Below are 18,679 nucleotides of genomic sequence, written 5' to 3'. Positions count from 1 at the left end.
AAATATGAGTGAGTATCCCTAAAATATATAGAATAAAATAAAAATTTATTCCCACTAATTGTAGGTAAGAACATTACTGATATTTTTAAGTGTTTTCTATTTATTAAAAAACTCTACATATATATTAATTGCTGCTTGGTTTTTCTATAAAATTGCATTATCTTCTACATATAGTTTTGCTTTCTGCTCTTTTGTACTTAATGTTATACTCTTCATGGATTTCATATATTAAATGTTCTTAAAAACATGTTTTTCAGTGGTTACACATTATTCTGTTATGTGATAAACCATAATTAATTAAATCATATTTTGGATAGTATTGACGATTCATATATATATATATATATGTAGTAAGTTTTAAGATTTGTGCTACATATTGACAAATTGCTGTCCAGAAACATTTATTCATTGCAAGATTTTATAGCAAGTGTTCATGTGTGGGCATTTTAAGCCTGTTTTCTAGGCTGTTTTCTGTGCTTTTTTCTTGTTGGGACTATGATATTTTATAAGGTTTGTATTTGTGTTCCAGTGCTTAGCTTTAAAATTATATCTCATTGTAAGACCTTTAGTCCCCTCTTCTTTTAGATGACATAGTGTGTACATATTTATTCTATGCATTGCTATGGATGCTCTGTTGTCCATTGATGTCTAAAAAACTATCCTAAAACTTAGTGGCATTAAAAAAAAACAGTAGTTTGATTATATCTCACAATTTAAAAAGTAAAAATTCAGATAGGGCTCAGCTGGGCAATTCTTCTGCTCCATATTTAGTTAACTGGTATCACTTGTTGGTATTCGGGTACTAGCTTGGCTGGTCCGAAGGTTTCAAAATATACTGTAACATGTACACTGGTGGCCTGGTGGAGATGGCCAAGAAGTTAAGCTCAGTTAGGACCCTATTCCTTCCCTTGTGGTCTCAGGTCCTTTCCAGGTGGTATCTTCAGCAGGGTAGTCAACCTTACCATATGGCAGCTCATGACTCAAATAGGGGGGTATTACTAGGAGCCTGGGTGGGCTCTGAAGGGCTTTTTATGACCTAGCCTCAGCCTCAGAAGTAGTTGAATTTACCTGCATTTGATTCAGTAAGCAAGATACTAGGATCAGCCCTGATTTAAGTGGAGAGGAATTATACTTGAAAGAGAAGGCTACGAAATATTTTGTGGCTATCTGTAATCTACACCTTCCATATCTGGCCATAAATTGTTTACTTTCTCTAACATATAAAATACTTTCATCTCCTCCTAAGGTCTGCAAAAGTTTAATTCTCTTATGGCATCAGCCGGCAGTCCAGAGTTTTGTCAACTAAATGAGTTCCATGTACTCTCTGCACTCTTGCTTCCCCCGCCGCAATGTGCAGGCGTGGGATAGAGAGAGAGTCATTGCAAGAAAAATTCCAGTCGAATAAGGTTCATAGTAATTTCTGAAATCCAGCATGGTTTAGGGGTTTGTTGGACTCCCTAAAAATGACTTTCCATGAGTGTTGGCTACAGCCTCTGGGTTCCTGATTCTTTCCTTTGCATTATCCTTTCTTTTCCAATAGAAATTACCAATATTTACATCTACATATTCTCAACCAGCTCTGTATCTGTAGAAGTTTTGAGGTTCAGAACCCTCTTATTTTATATAATTTCTGTCCATTTTAGTCCAATCTTTAGTCCAGTCCAATGTAATTACTTTAAAAAGTTTTTGATTTTTTTTCTCTTTTCTTTTCTTTCTTTTTTTTTCTTTTTGAAACAGGGTCTTGCCATATTGCTCAGTCTGGTCTTGAACTTGTGGCCTCAAGCAGTTCTTCCACTTCAGCCTCCTGAATAGCTGAGATTACAGGCAACCGTGCCTGACTAAGTTTTTGGTTTCTTATTTCTCAATTAATAATATACTCCATTAAACAAAAGCCATGTCTACAAATCTCTTTGAGATTAACCTTTCTTTATCTTAGGCTCCCTCTGAGATTACTAAGTGAAAACACCCTAAAAATTCTTAGAAACTTCACTGTCTACTGCTGAATGTTTTCTTAGTCTGAACCCCTTCTGTAGCCCATGCTTCCTCTCAGAACCTAATACATTCCATCACTGCCTTTGTAGTCATTCCCATGCTCTGCAGTGTCTTCATGGTCATTATCACCAATGAATAGATAGTTCCTGTATAGAAGGTATACATTTTTTTCTGGCACCTGCTAAGATTTCCTACCACTAGCTGTCCCCTTCCACATGCCACCCCATTTTTCGTAGTCTACTGCTGCTTCTGTTGCCTCTTTCCACAAGGATTTCTGAAAGTCTTTGTCAGCTTCAGCTGCTTTAACACACAATTTGAAATTTGTCTTGCAATTTCCCTTGAAATAGAGTTCATGGGTTTTGCTGTTGCTGTTTTCCTTAATGCATAGGGTCCAAGAGAGGAGAGAAGAATCAGATCTAACCTGCTACCATCTTACTACCAGAATTAAAATCAAATTATTTTAATATTCTTATATACTTTTAAAAATGATCCCCCTTAGGGGTGTGTGTCAGAATGATAACGGGTAAAAAAAGAACATTTTGAAACAGTCAATTTGATATTACCTTAATTTGTATGAACACAATTTATTGAGGCCACTTGGGTATCACAATTTTTATTAACAAGTAATATGTCAAATGAGACACCCCATCGTTCATTTCAGTAATGAGTTCAGATGGGGGTGAGAGTCAGAGATAAGATGAGAAAGTATATTGCATATATTAATGAGTAAAGTAGAAAGGAGGAAAAGGAGATTGGCTAAGAGGAGGAGAACAATGTCTAGCAGCTAGTTTATAAGAAGTGTCAAAATGAACTGAAGTCAAAGCAACTAAATGGAGAAGGCCGTCTGAATGGACTTCTCAATGACTATGACATTAATCTCAGGGGAAAGGTCCACACTAAAAGGTATTTACACTAAAAGAAGCAGGCATGTATTATAAAATCCAACATAAATGTTAAATAAATTTTAAGTCAATATAAGAGATTCTGTCTGGAATTCACTTCAACCTGATCACATATCTGGCTCTCATCATTCAATTCTCAGGTTAAATGTCACCTGTTGAGGAAGGACTCTGAATTCCCAACCCAAAGTAGCCCCAGAGTCTCCACCTCATTAACCCATTTTATTCATGATAGCACTTTTCACTCTGTTTTCAGTTTATTTACTTTTCATTTTTATGATCCTTTGTTCCGCTCATCCCAATCAATTATAAGCTACATTACAATGATATCTTCTGAATCTTTCAACACTATTTTCTCCACGTCTGGACAGATCCCGGTGCCCAGTAGGACCTCAATAACATTTTGTTTGTGAATAATACAGATGGCATGGAAATTTTAGCCTGTCAGCAGCATGCTACAAGGGTTTCCACTTGTAGGGATCTATTCCTTTTTTTCCGTTCTTAGGCACGCTTAGATGCAGGTGGGACTTTGTTCCAACAAATTGGTTATTGATAATATAGAATAAGCTAAAGACTGTATCATTCATTTTTCTGTTACCTTGGATCATCTAATTATCACTCATTAATTTTGAGTTTGGAAGTTATGTATTTTGTTTCCAGTGTGGTATAGTGATAGAAATAGTTTTATCTCCTACTTTTCAAATGTTTGTTTCTTATAAATGCTTTTACTGGCTGTTTAATTAGCCAGGGCCTTCCTAACATTATTATGTAATGATGATGATGATGAGAATTCTTCCCTTGTTCCTGAATTTAATGAGACTATCTCTAGTAATTTAACGGTAAGGTGAGGCTGATGAATGATTTAAGAGCTATTCTATATCACGGTTAATGAGTAATGGGATTTCATTTTATCCAATCAAGTGTCTTCATAACAGTGCTTATATTTGGCAATTTCACATCTATGTAACTAAGATAAATGTGTTATTTTCTTTGTATCCTTATCAAGTTTTGATACCACATATTTAATTTTTTAAATTAAAAAAACTAGCCAGGCGCGTTGTTCAAGCCTGTAATCCCAGCACTTTAAGGCTAAGGTGGACAGATGGCTTGAATCCAGAAATTTGAGACCAGCCTGAGCAACATGGTGAAACCCCATCTCTACAAAAATTACAAAAATTAGCTGGGCTTGGTGGTGCATGCCTGCAGTCCCAGCTACTTGGGAGGCTGAGGTGAGACCACTGTTTGAACCCAGGAGATCGAGGCTGCAGTGAACCATGATTGTGCCACTGCACTCCAGCCTGAGCAACAGGAAACACCCTGTCTCAAAAAATAAGTAAAAATTAAGTTTAATTTAATTTAAAAACTACTGTTTATTATTTTTAGATTCTAGAATAAGTAATATAAGGATGGCAGTTTTGTTCTTTGAGAATTTATAAACAAAAGCTCATTAGTTAAAATTAAATACCACTTTGGCTTAAAGCCGTGTTTGAAGATAATTTTTTGTAACATATTCAATTAATTCAATGGTTACTTGTATATATGGATTGCCTAATTAAACTTGGTAAAATTGAGAAATGTATATTTTATCAGAAAATTGCCCAATTCATCCAATTTATCAAACTAAGTAAAATTAGGCATTTTAATCTTCTATGATCATCTTTATTAGATAGTGTTGTTGAAAATAGTATAGTTGTTAGGAACACAGGTTTTGGGGTAAGGAGAGAGGGTTCTTCTTTGAAATTCCATCTTTGAAACATAAGGAGCTTTGCTATATTAGCAACTGAAACCCCCAACTTCAGTGACCACATTTATTTAAAAAAACAGAAATAAACACTTTAGAGTTTTAAGGATTAACTGAAATAATAGGCAAAGCTTAAGTATAGCCTCTGCTACAGAGAAGCACAGTACATCCCAGGTATTTATCATTATAAGTTCAATCACCGTTTCTCTCTGGATTTGATTTGCAGGAAATTTTTCTCTTCTTTTGTGCTTCTTGAATTTATTTAATATTCCTATTATCTTTCTGTCTTATAATAAATAAATTCCTGCTTTTATATTCACTATATTCTTCTATTTCCCTTAAATGTGTTTTCTTTTTTTAACTTCTTGAACACCTGGTTTATTTTCATTTTTTTCTTATTTAATTGTAAAAATATTCCAAGGCTGTGATTTTGTCTCTTCATACCACGTTGACTGCATCTCATAAAAGTTAAAATGTAACATACTAATTTTTATTATTTTCGAATTTGTCTTCAGCTGTTAACTTTTATTTATTTTTGGTCTAAACAAAGTTATTTAGAAAAATTATAACAACTTTTCTCATGGTTAGAGTTTTTGCTTGTTTTGTTTCTTTAGCCTTTTATTATTATTTCTTACATTGTTTTATGTTGGTCAGACAATGTACCTACATAATTTCTGCTTTGTGGAATATATTAAAATATTTTCTGAAACTGTACATGCCTATTTTTTCTGCATGTTTGTAAACATGATATATTCTATATTCTTTGTAGAGTTTATAGTGAAAGTATATCCATTTATTTATTTTTTCTGATTTTTTTTTTTCTTGAGACAGAATCTCCCTCTGCCACTCAGGCTGGAGTGTGCAGTGGCATAACCATAGCTCACTGCAGCTTCAACCTCTCAGGATCAGGTAATCCTCTTACTTTGGCCTCCCGAGTAGCTGGGACTACAGATGTACATTATCATGCTCAGCTAATTTTTTGCATTTTTTGTAGATACAGATTTTGCCATGTTGTTCCACTGCTCTTGAACTCCTGGGTGCAAGCAATTCATTTACTTTGGCCTCCCAAAGTGCTGAGATTACAGGCGTTAGGCACCGTGCCCAGTTGAAAGTATACTTGTTAATTTAACCATATTAGTTAATTTTCAAATGGTATATATTTTTATCTTGATCAACTAGAGGCATCAGTGACAGATAACGGTATTAGTCCTCTATAGAAACTATTTCTGTACATTTGTAACATTATGTATTTGATGTCATTTATTTAGTATATAAAGATTTGTGGTGACCTTTTCACAACTTTATTTGGAAGTATACTTTTTCTGTATCAGTGGCTTTTTGTAATTAGATTGCTTTTCCTGCATTATGCTTTTGGTTTAAATTAATATTTTCATCTCTACAATTGAACATATGGACAGCTTTTCTGGGTAAAAATAAAAGATATCTGAAGAGACTGGAAAGATCAAAGTCCATCATGATATATTTAGTGCAGATTAACTGCCCTTGTTCTCTTCTGAAGGGAACATCTTGGCCTAAAGAATTTTCTTCTGACATGCAGGTGATAAAATGCAACATTAACATTAAAAGTTGTGAGAAGGAAGGATTTGCTCTTGACTAGTTAAGAAATAGGCTTAACAATTCACAAATTTCTTATGAGATTAGACTTTAATACCTAATAATCACCTTTGTCAAGGAAAATATATTTGACACTTTGGGAAATAATTGCAATTTATGGAAATGTTTTGAACCAAGGAAAGAAAAATCAAAAAGATTGCTAATCGGAGAATGGTATTATGAAGTTGACTCACTGAGCTGGAGGGAATAGGTATCTTAACCAGCTCATCCTCTCGTCTTTCTCTCAGACAAGACTTTCTTTGTTTCTCTAAAGTCATACTTCATCATCACAATTAAGTCTTTTTACATAACACTTTAAAAGAGAGATGGCAGTTCATCCCTCAGATACCTTTTCACAGCTATCATTTTTTGATATCTAACTACATTTATGAATCCTACTTAATGCTTCTTTATTTGTTCCTATCTTTCTTTTCCAATCACAAATGGTAGAGGACAGGACTCTCTCGAGTTTAGTTTGCTGTATAGTAGGCTTAGCACAGAAACAGCGTGAAAGGTCTATTGTGATGTGTTGCTGTCTCTTTTCACCAGTACTATCCTTCCATAACTCTTCTCACTTTTCCCCGCAAAATGAGCAGAATAATTGATGGTAGTCCACGTGTTAGGTAAAAAGATAACATATGAAGAATAAAGTTTTCACTTTTCTTTTAAATCTTCAATTCTGGGCCAAAATTATTTAAAAACTGTATTTGACAAGGCCATAATATAAATATAGTTTGAAGTATTTTCATAAAATTTGCAATTGCTTAGTTAATTGGGTGAGAGGGAGTAGCAGACAGGTTAGATATAAGTTGCTGTATCATCTCATCAAAGGAATTTAAATAACCTCTTTGTCTCAATCTTTCCATTAATTTTCAACCACATTTCAACCACTTCATAATCTACTGATTACTTAATGAGCTATTATCTATAGTAGTAGTCTGATTTTGGTAGGGGGTTGGCACTTAAAAAGAAAATTGTCTTAAACATGCAGTACCTGGTAGAGGTTTGAATAAAACAATGCCAAAGTATACTGGCTCTATCTCAGGACATCCAGGATCCCTGAATAGTCTGTAATTAAGGAGGAGTTGGGGAGGAGTGGTGCTTGTATTATGTAAAGGAGGGATACATAATTGAATTTAAGCAGTGGAGGAAGGGGAAGAAAACAAAAATTGAAGCCAAGTAACATCAGTTCCTGTTCTTGGCAGTGACATTTATGATGAAAAATTTCTTTGTTATTTTGCATATTATACCACTCTTCTTCAAATGAATACACTATTGCAAAATTTGTAATTTACACAAAGTTCCTTTGAGTATTTGAATGTTAAAGGGAAAGCTTTACCAGGTTTAGCCTTAGGAGGTCTAGAAATCTCTCCTAATACTTCCTGTGTGGGCCTTTATGTTGGAACATGAAAACAGCTGACAATGTAAAGAGAAAAAAAACCCTTAAGAGTGAACATAGTTACTGGTGTCCCACACATAAACTTTGCAGTTGGGAGTTGCCTCAGGGGGCCATTTCCAGGGAAAGCCTCACCTGGAGAGGTCAGAACCTCGGGATTTTAAAAGCAAGGGGCATGCTTCATTACAATGTGGGCTGGAGGTGAGCAAACATCTCATCACTCTGTAGAGAGGCTGTTTCAAGGCTCACCCAAGTGCTCAGGCATAAATACATGAGCAGGAGGCCCTTTAGAAGGAGTTCAGACAAGTTATATACTACCTGAATGCGAGCCAGACCAAACTGCTCGGGCCTGAATTAAAAGGAAACAGTTTATAGGCTGTAGGGCTGCTTACCAATCCATCTTTTTCACTAGGGAGAAAAAAATCCTTTTTGCAGAGGTGATGAAAACCTGTATTAAAAGGTGACACAGCAAAAAAAAAAAAAAAAAGTCGGGGGGGGGCTGGGGGGGGCTAAGCCAATTGGTTATTTCAAAAAATGTGAAAAAAGCCAACATGATTTTTAAAGTATTTAAGTGGAAGGGAAAAGAGAGAAGAATAATTATGGTATATTCCATGATTAATAGTTCCAGGCCAAATTACAATGACAGCAAAGAATATTTAGAAAAATTCAAGAATTATGTTAGTATTAAGTAAACATCTTCTTTATGATAGCTACATATATGAATGTACTGATGAACCCTTTACAACGCTGTGAGATCTGAGGTTTGTAAAATTCAAACACAGCCAATTAAGTAGGCCCATAGCTAAAGCCAATGCTCTTGAAAAGTCTAGGAAGGAGAAGTCTAGCCAAAGCACAATTTATGAATTGGTAATTGCTCTGTTCTATTATGGATATTAGTCTGTAAATGACCTTTGACATACTTCAAGCTCTCTTACTCACACACGCCCATGGGCACTTGCAGTTACATGCATACTTCAATGAAGATCATAAATATTTATTACCATTGTTTATTTTCATAGATTGAAAATAGAATGCACAGTAATACAAATAGAGTATTATATTAGTAGTCTCTGAAAAGTACCCATATAGGACATATCTTATTCTTTTGCATTAATGTAAAACATATAAGAGGATTTGCTACATGGTTCTGTGACCAGAAGGAATGGAAATGTGTCATCCCAATCCCCCTACAAGATAGGACTTGTTGACTCAATTGCTTGAAGACAGTCTGGAAGCTGGAGGCCCAGGAAAGCCAGTGGTATAGTTCCAGTTCAAGCCCATAGGCCTGAGAACTAGGGGAGCCAAAAGATAAGTTAAGATATAAGTTCCAGTCTGAGTTCAAAGGCCTAGAACTGGGGGGCCAATGATGTACATCCCGGTCAGGTTCTGACGGCCCAAGAACCAGGGTTGCAAAATATCCAAGGGCAGAAGGAAATGGATGTCCCAGTTTGAGCAAAGACAACAAATTTGTCCTCTCTCCACTTTTTTGTTCTACTCGGGCCCTCCACAGATAGGATGATGCCCATACCCATTGGTTAGGGTGATCTTCCTTACTCAGTTTACCAAACCAAAGGTCACTCTCTTTGGGAAACACCCTCACAGGCACACCCAGAATTAATGTTTTCTGAGCTTCTTGGCATCTTTTAGATCACTCAAGTTGACACATGCAATTTTCCATTACAGTCAGGTGTGGTGGTTCACCCCTATGATCCCAGCACTTTGAGAGGCCAAGGCAGGAGGATTGCTGAAACCCAGGAGGTCAAGGCTGAAATGAACCAGGATCATACCAAGGCACTCCAGCCTGAGTGACAGAGCAAGACTCTGTCTCCACCTCCAAAAAAAGACTTAACCATCACCATCACAGACATTTTTTGACATGACAGGGTATGCTAGGTGGGATTGTAAAAGTTATACTCTGGAGGGTTAAATTTGGATAGAAAGGTGGTTGAAGAAAGAAAGCGAGCCATGCAAATATTTGGAATACAGGTATTCCAAACAGAGAGTAAAAGCCCTGATATGGGAAGGGTTTAGGGGTATAAAGAAATATGAAGGCAAGGGTTGTTGGAGTGCAGTGAGTAAGTTGAAGTATGATAGGAAATTAAGTCAGAGTGGTTGTCAGAGCCTAAATCTCATGAGGACTTAGAAGCTGTGATAAGGATTTCAAATTTTATTCTAAGTATAATGGGAAGGCACTGGAAGGTTGAGGGTAGGAACATGATATTATATAATTCATCTTTTAGGAAGATCACAGACAACTGTGTGGAGGAGGCCAAATTATAGACAGTAAAAGTATCATGGAAGCAAGTAGTATGAGGAATATTGAGAGACTATTGCAGTAGTATAGAAAATGATGGTACTATCTTTGCTTATGGTGATAGCCATGGAGATGGTAAGTTACTGAATTTTAAATATGTTTTGATTAGGAGCTGACAGTTTTGCTGATGATTTGGATTTGGGGTGTGAGAGAAGGAGAGCGGTCAGTGGTGGCTCTCAGGTTTTGTTTCCGAGCAACTGAGTAGACCATGGTTCATTTACTTAGACGGTGGCCACTATGGTAAGAAATAAGTTGGTAACATAAGTAAGCATTGAGCTATTGTCAGTGGTTCATCTGCAGCATCATGGGGTTTCCAAATCTCTTTTGACACAGTTATGGTTCTGCTTTTGGTTCTTAGTCTTCCACCATTTAGTTGGGGTCAAAACAAGTACAAAACAAGAATGTGACATGCCAGAGGGCCAAAAGAAAGGAAGGAAAAAAGGGAGAACTGGAAAGCATAAGATTGCAGGATTGAGAAGCGATGATTATGGTGTTTTTTGTTTGTTTGCTTGTTTTTCTGGAATGGTTCTAACAAAGCATATGAGATGTTTAAGAAATGTAGAAAATATAACACAAAGGTTATTTTAAATTCTATGATGTTCCCCATTTTTCTTGATTTTTTCCTAAAATAAAATAGAAACAAATAATGCAAATAACCTTTCTGATTGCAATTTTCATTTCTATTCCCCAAAGTACAGTGCTTCACCCACAGCTCTGTAAGATTCATTGGCAAAACAGACAAATATGAGAAAATTTTCTGATCACCCTCTTTTCCTCACAGCATTTTCCTGCTGTCTTTGGTAAAGGACTGCTTTATCTATGGCTTCATGTATGTTTGTGTAAAGGAATGTTGGTTGCAAGTATTTGAAAGACTGTGTGTTTACATTTATTTCCTTTGAAATTTCAGTCACACTGCTTAACTTAGTTTATCTAAAAAATGCTCATAAGGTCACATATATTGCTTCAGCTAAGATCCCATGAGAATTTGAAGCCTCACTGGGTCTCAATGCCAAGAGAGTAATATTTGAATATTAATGTTGACAAATTCTACCACCTACCATACCATCTTTCCTCCGACCAGCAACAAATGCCTAAAATATACATTCTTTGTCAGTTCTGCCAAGACGAATACGCATTTGCCTTAGGAAAGTTTTGCCAAAAGCAGGACATGTTGGTGAGAAGCCCTTATCAAAATCATCATCCCATTATTATAATCATTATCATCATCACATTATCATTGTCATCATCGTCATTATCTTGGGTGGGAGTCAAGAAAAGCTTGTGATAAGATGATACATTTCTTAGACACACAGAGTATTTCTAATCTCTTTTCCACACGTCTCATAGACTCTGTGCCTTGAGATCTTTTAATATGCATGTTCAGAGACTAGTGGTTATAATAAAGCGAAGCTTAATTGATGTGCTGCAGTAATATGTAGCTCCAACTAACTCTTATAAAGTGACAACCCATCTACAGAGAAAAATTCCAATCCTTAATTATTATTAATATAGCTATCTACGTGATTTAGCTCTGAAGCCATTTCAATGGGCATTGCATTTTCAATATAGGTCAATTAATTTCATATTAATTGCTGTTATTATATTGCCCCAATTGACCTATTTCATATTTGCAAGGCTCCAACGAAGAGGAGAAAAAGAAAACAGGACAAACCTTTCCTTTTAAGCTGCTGTAATGTCCCATCTTTCTGGAATAGCATTCAGAGTAAGGATTTTGCATGAAAGGGCTTCAGGAAGTTACAAAACTCCTTTACATGGCCTGTTGGATCTGTGTACAATTTCCAGCATTACCCAGAATAAATACCAGGAGACTGGTGTGGTTTATACAAGAGTTTATAGAGAAAAAAAATCCACCCACCAGCTCCCATGCTGAGGATTACAACCAGGTCCCTGCTGCCAAGTTCTGTGTTTAGGTAAAGCATGAGAAAATCTGCCATTTTTTTAAAGTCACAAAAGGGTTTCTATAGTATGGAGCGGTAAGAAGCTGACAGCTTTTTATGCATAAAAGGCAGCTGTTCCTTCTCAGGTAATATTATTAATAAACCCTAAGGTAATGTTTGCTCTGAAATATGTCTAATTGAAATAATTTACTCTGACCCTTGGAGGATTATGAAACTGTTTTCATCATGTTCACACACAGCAAAATAATTATGAGATGCCATATGGAAAAGCCATCATGTGGTAGATGTCTTTCGGAATCTATATTTTTGAAATGTTTCCCACAGATAAATCATATAGCTAATTTACAAAGTAGAGGTGAGCAGTCCCTTTTCCATGTGGAGATCTGATGTGAAATGTTTGCAGTTCCAGAATATTAACAGGGGCGTTGACATCAGTAATTACTATAGTTATGAGGTATTTTTCACAAAGCATTATGAGAGCAATACTTAGTTATACAGGGAGAAAAAAAGTATGGGACTTTTTACATCGTGTGTGAAATATGTAGGTACCGACAGTCTCAGAAAACAGTGTGGGCACATTGGTGACTGAGGTGCTTTTTGCCTGTAGCACAAAATCTGTCTGGAAAGTTCCAGCAATTTCCACTGAGATAGCACATTTGGCAAGATGAGGCTGAGTGTGGTATGTAAGGACTTTCGGGAAAACTTGTCAGCTTTCACAGGGAAAGGTCCAAGTGTTTATGGGAACTATGAAGTGGTGTTGGGTGGCTCTCAAAGGGATCTGTGGGGTCACTGGGGACAGGCATTTGAAAGCTTTTTGATGGAAGCTCTTCTGAACTTATCAAAATGGTTAAAAGTCTGGCTGTGAGTCTCATGAGAGCAGACTTTCTTGTGAAATTTCTGGTATGGTACTTTCCTGCCGGGGTGAGAACATCTTAGGAGGACAGACTTTCTCATCATATTTTAATTCTTGGGATCTGTGTCCCTGCTAAACCCAGGAAATGGAGAATCACAGGAAACAGCATTACTTTTCAACCTCTGGGAAGTTAAGATCAGATTTCTCTAGAGTTTCAACTGCTTAACTTAATCAACTTGCCTAACTTCCTGACCACCATCCCCCCCACTGCCCGCACCCCACATCACCATAAAAAAGGTGGGGCACAAGAGAAAAAGGGGAAAGACAAAAAAGAGGATTTTTGAAAAGTGTAATTCATTTTTCCATAAGTTCCCAGTTTCTACAGACTTTCATCAAGCAAAAAAATCAACAAGGTAGTAAATTATAGCTTGTTAACCCTGTTGTACTTAAAATACCTAGTGTGCTTTTTCTTACCTCTCCCTCAGGGGTATCAGAAGCCTCTTTGACCCTTAGTGTTGTCAGTTATGTGAGGGATCTGCAGCTGCCCATTATTGGATTTCAGAGAACTTGGTCACAGTTGCAACAAATGAGCATTTTCTTCTTCTAACAGCTCTTTTGAGGCAGACACTGGGATGTGGATCATGAGTCGGATCAGTCAGTGTCATCTCACAATTAGCTAATAGTTGGCACATGGAAATCCTCGTTCCAGGCCCCTTGGGTCCTTGTGGGAGCCTCCCATTTGTTTACAGCCTCATTTTACTTCCATGCTCAGCATTCAATTATCCCTCAACTTTCAAAGAAAAACAAATTTACATAAAAGCTCATGTATGTGTATATGATCTACAAATATTTACAAGGTTATTTTAGAAATGCATGACAGAAATATTTTCAGTTTTCCAAAGTTGCAGTCTACCTTCCAAAACAGAACATGGAATTTAAAAAAGAAATAGTGAAATGCAAAACTGGAAACCTGACAAAACAATGAAACTGCTGCTATTTTCTAATATATTTCAGGTCAAATCCTTGTACTTCCCATTTTTAAACAACTGCCAAATCTTCCTTTTTGTATCTACTAGACATCTGTGCTATTGGTTAGCACTATGTCTAGCTATTGACTGTCCTAAAATAAAGGTAACATAACTTTCTGTGATTTATAGTCTACAATTATTATAGTGCAGCCTCTGAATGCATGAACTAGAGATTTATTGCACACTCGTGTCTTGTACCAGACTCATGTAATAGAGGAAAGGTAAAATGTCTTGGCTTGTCGAGGGCTCCCTTCTTTAAGCAGTTGTCTTTTTGGAGCGGGGCACGCAGCTTGATTAAACTACGTCAAGAAGGTCATTGACCAAACGTTGTCTTTAATAGTTTCCCATAACGGGTATTCCTCATAGGGAGCTTTTCTCAGCTCAGGTTATTTCCATCAATGTTCTCAAACCAGAAGAATGGTCTTTGCAGTAAACCGACAAATTCCCACATTTAATCCTTTATCTCATATGTGATGACAGCATTTATATTTCTTCTGCTGTCTGGGCCAAGAACAACTGGATTAATGAGGCTATCTCTTTTTCATAAGTGCATTATATTCTCTCTTTGACCTTTTAAGCATGGGAATCTTTGGTTTTATAAGACTAATTAAGGAGGAGAATTCATCGTCCCCATGCCACTCTACTTCTCATCACATTTTCCCCCCATATGGCCAGCCATCAATGAGATGAAGCGTTCAGTAGACATACACACAGACACATGCCCTCTACACACACTTTCACATCAATCCTGCACATATTAACTGGAAATGTTATGTTTATAGCAAAGGTATAAAGCAAAAATTTGCTGTAGGATTGCATTCTCATTTTATGTCACACTCCACAACACTTTTTGAAAGACAATATCACAAAAAGATTAGAAAAACTGCACAAGTATTTCAAGAAATCATATTAGCTAACATTAAATGGATAAAATTTAGGAAAGGTAATCTGACACCTAATTTCCTTTTCAGAAACATATTGGTGATATTTTCATGTGTTCTTAACCATTATTGTTTATTAATACTGTAGTTCATGATTCTATTTTTATATGTGAATGGCTGATAACTATCTGGGAATAGAAACATGAGAATATGGCAAAATTCACAAAGCCAGAAACAAACGAGTGCTTCTTTCATATCCTTCATTCAGACACCAAAATGCTTACAAATTGTTATTTTAGACTCAAGAATCTCATTCAGAGGTCAGTATTTTCCTCCTTTTTTTTTTATTCCAGTGAAATTTAGCTGATACTAAGGCAATAAAATGATTATGTCCTATAAGAGAATGTTGACAGAGGGTGGTTTCTCAAGACATTGCAAAGTGCACTTGGCTGTTAAGTAAATTAGGCTTCCCATTGTTCTCTGAACATCAGAACAAGCAAATGACCGTTACCTTAAGGTTTCCCTGTTTAGAACATCACTTATTTTTGCCATTTCAGAAGCAGGTAAAATCCTTTCTGGTAAAACTTAAACAGCCAAACTCTTTTATTCTATTAGAGTATAATTTAAATGAAAATATCCCTACAAATTTCATTTTTCCTCCATTTGACAGGAACAGAAAAAGGAGCCAGTATCTAACTACTCATAAGTTAATTGCAAATGAAAAATAATACTTGGAACTGAAGTATCAAGAAGGAGGCTGGGTCTTTCCCCAGATCTCTAGGTTCTACTAAGCATCTGTCAAATAGAGAAATCCCATTTTGCTATCCTACAGGGATCTCATAATGAACACATATAATGAAGAATTTTAAAATTCTTATCTCCAAACTGTTCCTTCCTTTATCTAGTGCATCTCAATAAATTATGCTATTATCTATGCCATTGCTTGAAACAAAACAAAACAAAAAAACTCCAAGCAGTCTCCTTGATTCCTCCCTTTCTTCAGCACCTACAGTCTATACAGCACATCCTCTACTTTGTTTAAATCTCTTGGTCCCTACTGCTAACACTCTAGCACCTCAGTTTAAATTACCATTATCTTTCACCTAAACTACTGAAATAACTGTGATCAGGCAGGGCCAAATGAGAAAACAGAGCCAATGCTTGGGAGTATGAAGGAAGCCTAAAATATATGACAAAGGAATTAGAAGAGCTGAAAAGCCAACCATGGGTGGTCTACCAACCCACACAAGTGCTGCCATTCCTACACCTGGAGGACAGAGGGAGAATGTGGCATTACCAAGCCTAGGAACCAGAGCCAGACAGCTGGAGGTGAAACCACAGTGAGAGGGGATGTTTAGATCCCTGATTAGAATAGAACAATGAGGAGATGAGGCCAGTACCAGAGATTCTACCACAAGCAGTGGGAGAGTTGAAATGGGGGGCTTGATTCATCCCTTCCTTCAGCCTAAACTCATAATTTAGGGCTTCCAATTTACCCAACCTAGGTAGAAAGCAGTTGACAAAAACCTGGATATGTTTGTAAAAACTAATTTCTGGCAAGCAGAATAAGAGTGGGAAATGAATCTGTGAGCAGTAAGGAAGTAGGAGGTAAGGAAGTAACACAGTTCACCCCTTTTTCTGTTCAGCATGCATTTTCCCTAACCATATATAATTTAATCCCATGCAACAATGGCTTCATTCTTCTACCTAATAAAATGCAACCCGAGCATGCTGTCACATGTCACACCTCTCCACAAAAGGGACATGAAAAATCTCATCTTCACTATTCGTTCTCACAGTTGAAGGTGGTCAAGTGATACTATATCTTCTTCATCAGATGTACATGCAGTTTCTCAGAGTGCAGTGATTTGTGAATTAAAATGAAAATCTATGCATCACAAACACTCCCTCATAGATCATATGAATAGAGAAAGAGGAAAGGGCAAAATAGAAATAATTTGTTTATATATATATATATAAAACAAAAGCAGGCAGAGCTAGCATCACCCTCATCTCTGTCTCTAATCATGAGCGTGCTGCCTTTATTCATGCCTCTATGTCCCTCTTGCCCTCAATCAGAACCCCAATTGGTCAGGGTTATTTATCTGGCTGATGACCCAAGACTTCTTTCCTAAAGGGTTGGAGCCCTTAGTGATTTTGGCTTTATTGGGTAGTTGCCTTTTGATTTTTACTACTAAACTTGAAACTGTTAAGGGAAGATGACAGTAAATCCCATCATGTTTCAGCAAAACAATTTTCTGTTGTTAGACAGGATCAATCCCCACAACCCCTTTCTTAGGCTGATGGTTCAATAGCAGGAGAAGCCCAGAGTATATCGAGGTGGGGGTTTCAATTATATTTCAAAGAAACAATTCTTGTCTTATTAATGTGAGTATTTCTTTTTTGGGGAGCTAAGACCTCTAAATCTGCTGAGTATGAAGTTATAAGGACAGACAGCAAAAATGATGCAAGTATAGTTATTTAGTGTATTAACAAAAACAGTAATTCCTTTTACCCATTTGTTCCAAAACTTTATATACAGGGCATGACAGAAGCAGCACCTTATAATGGTTCCTTGTTCAAAGCACCCAATATTCCTAGGATGTGGTCTCCCAGCTGATTTCATAACTGAATCATCAGTAATTAATGTCATTGTTCTGTTAGGTTAGTTTTCTTCAGACAATATATACATTGCAAGACAAGTAAATTTCATGTGTATAAATTTTTGTGGCACATTTTGCTGTGAAATGAGCTCCAGTGTGTCATGGGATTCTGTGAAGATTAACAGGATATTTCCATAAGTTCATGAAATGATAGCGCTGGCAGGAGCATAGCAAATCCATGTATAGAATAAATATCCATCTAATGAAGCCAAATTGCTGCCCCTTCCAAAATGGTTCACTGTTGATTACAGAGGACCACTGTAATCAACCTGCCACCTGAAAGCTGCTAATCCCTTTGGTAATGATGCTCTGTCAGGTATTAAATATTGGTCACTGAGGTTGTATGTTAGAAACCGTGTTATGGTGATAAATTGGAGGTGAAGAATATGCAGTTGAGGCCTTGTATTGCCTCTGTCTGTCATGATGGCATCTTTGTACAGAGGCCCATTGAATAAGCACTGGGGAGGGATGCTGCCTGATAGCGTTTGTATGAATTATTTTGACAATATGATTGTTGAGAACTTCCTCAAGAGTAGATGTCTTTCACAGAGCATTTTGCATGGGATACAAGCATCTTCATGCTTTGTGCCCAGTTTTGGTACATTCACATAACTTTTCCCCAGACAGTGCTCACCAGTCTTCTCACACTCTTCTTCCATTTCCTAGACGACTAGCCACCCAACAGTGACTGCCAGTAAATCAGTCTGAACCTCAGGTCATTTCTTTTCCCAGGCATACTAAATAACAAGACACTGCTCCAAGTTGTGCCCATGAGAGAGGGTATCTCTTCATCACTTTTTTTTTTTTTTTTGAGATGGAGTTTCACTCTGTCGCCTAGGCTGGAGTGCAGTGGAATGATCTTGGCTCACTGCAACCTCTGCCTCCCAGATTCAAGTGATTCTCCTGCCTCAGCCTCCCGAGTAGCTGGGATTACAGATGCGTGCCACTTCTCCCGGCTAATTTTTTGTATTTTTAGTAGAGTCATGGTTTCACCATGTTAGCCAGCATGGTCTCGATCTCCTGACCTCGTGATGCCCCCGCCTTGGGCCTCCCAAAGTGCTGGGATTACAGGCGTGAGCCACTGGGCCCAGTCCTCTTCATCACTTTTCTTTAGGGCTGCAGTAGAATAGCAAACCAGGGCTGGCCAGTACCAGCATATGATGTGATGCCTTCATAACCAGGTCTGGTTTTTTGTTTTTTTTTTCTCAGCCAAATGGTCATAGGAACTCCCTCATAGGTCACATGGGTGAATTGAGAGAGGCAGTGATACTGCCGGCTATTTCAGCTGAAAATTAAATCAATTCTATTGGACTAGTTTGAAAGGCTGCCTCTCTCTTCTAGTCCCTGGGATTACTAACTTGTCACTCTTCTCAGTCATT

The sequence above is a fragment of the Aotus nancymaae genome, unplaced genomic scaffold (genome assembly GCF_030222135.1).
Source record: "Aotus nancymaae isolate 86718 unplaced genomic scaffold, 86718_ANA_hifiasm-v0.15.2.pri h1tg000029l, whole genome shotgun sequence".
Taxonomy (NCBI): Eukaryota; Metazoa; Chordata; class Mammalia; order Primates; family Aotidae; genus Aotus; species Aotus nancymaae.
Note: the sequence above shows the minus strand (reverse complement) of the source record.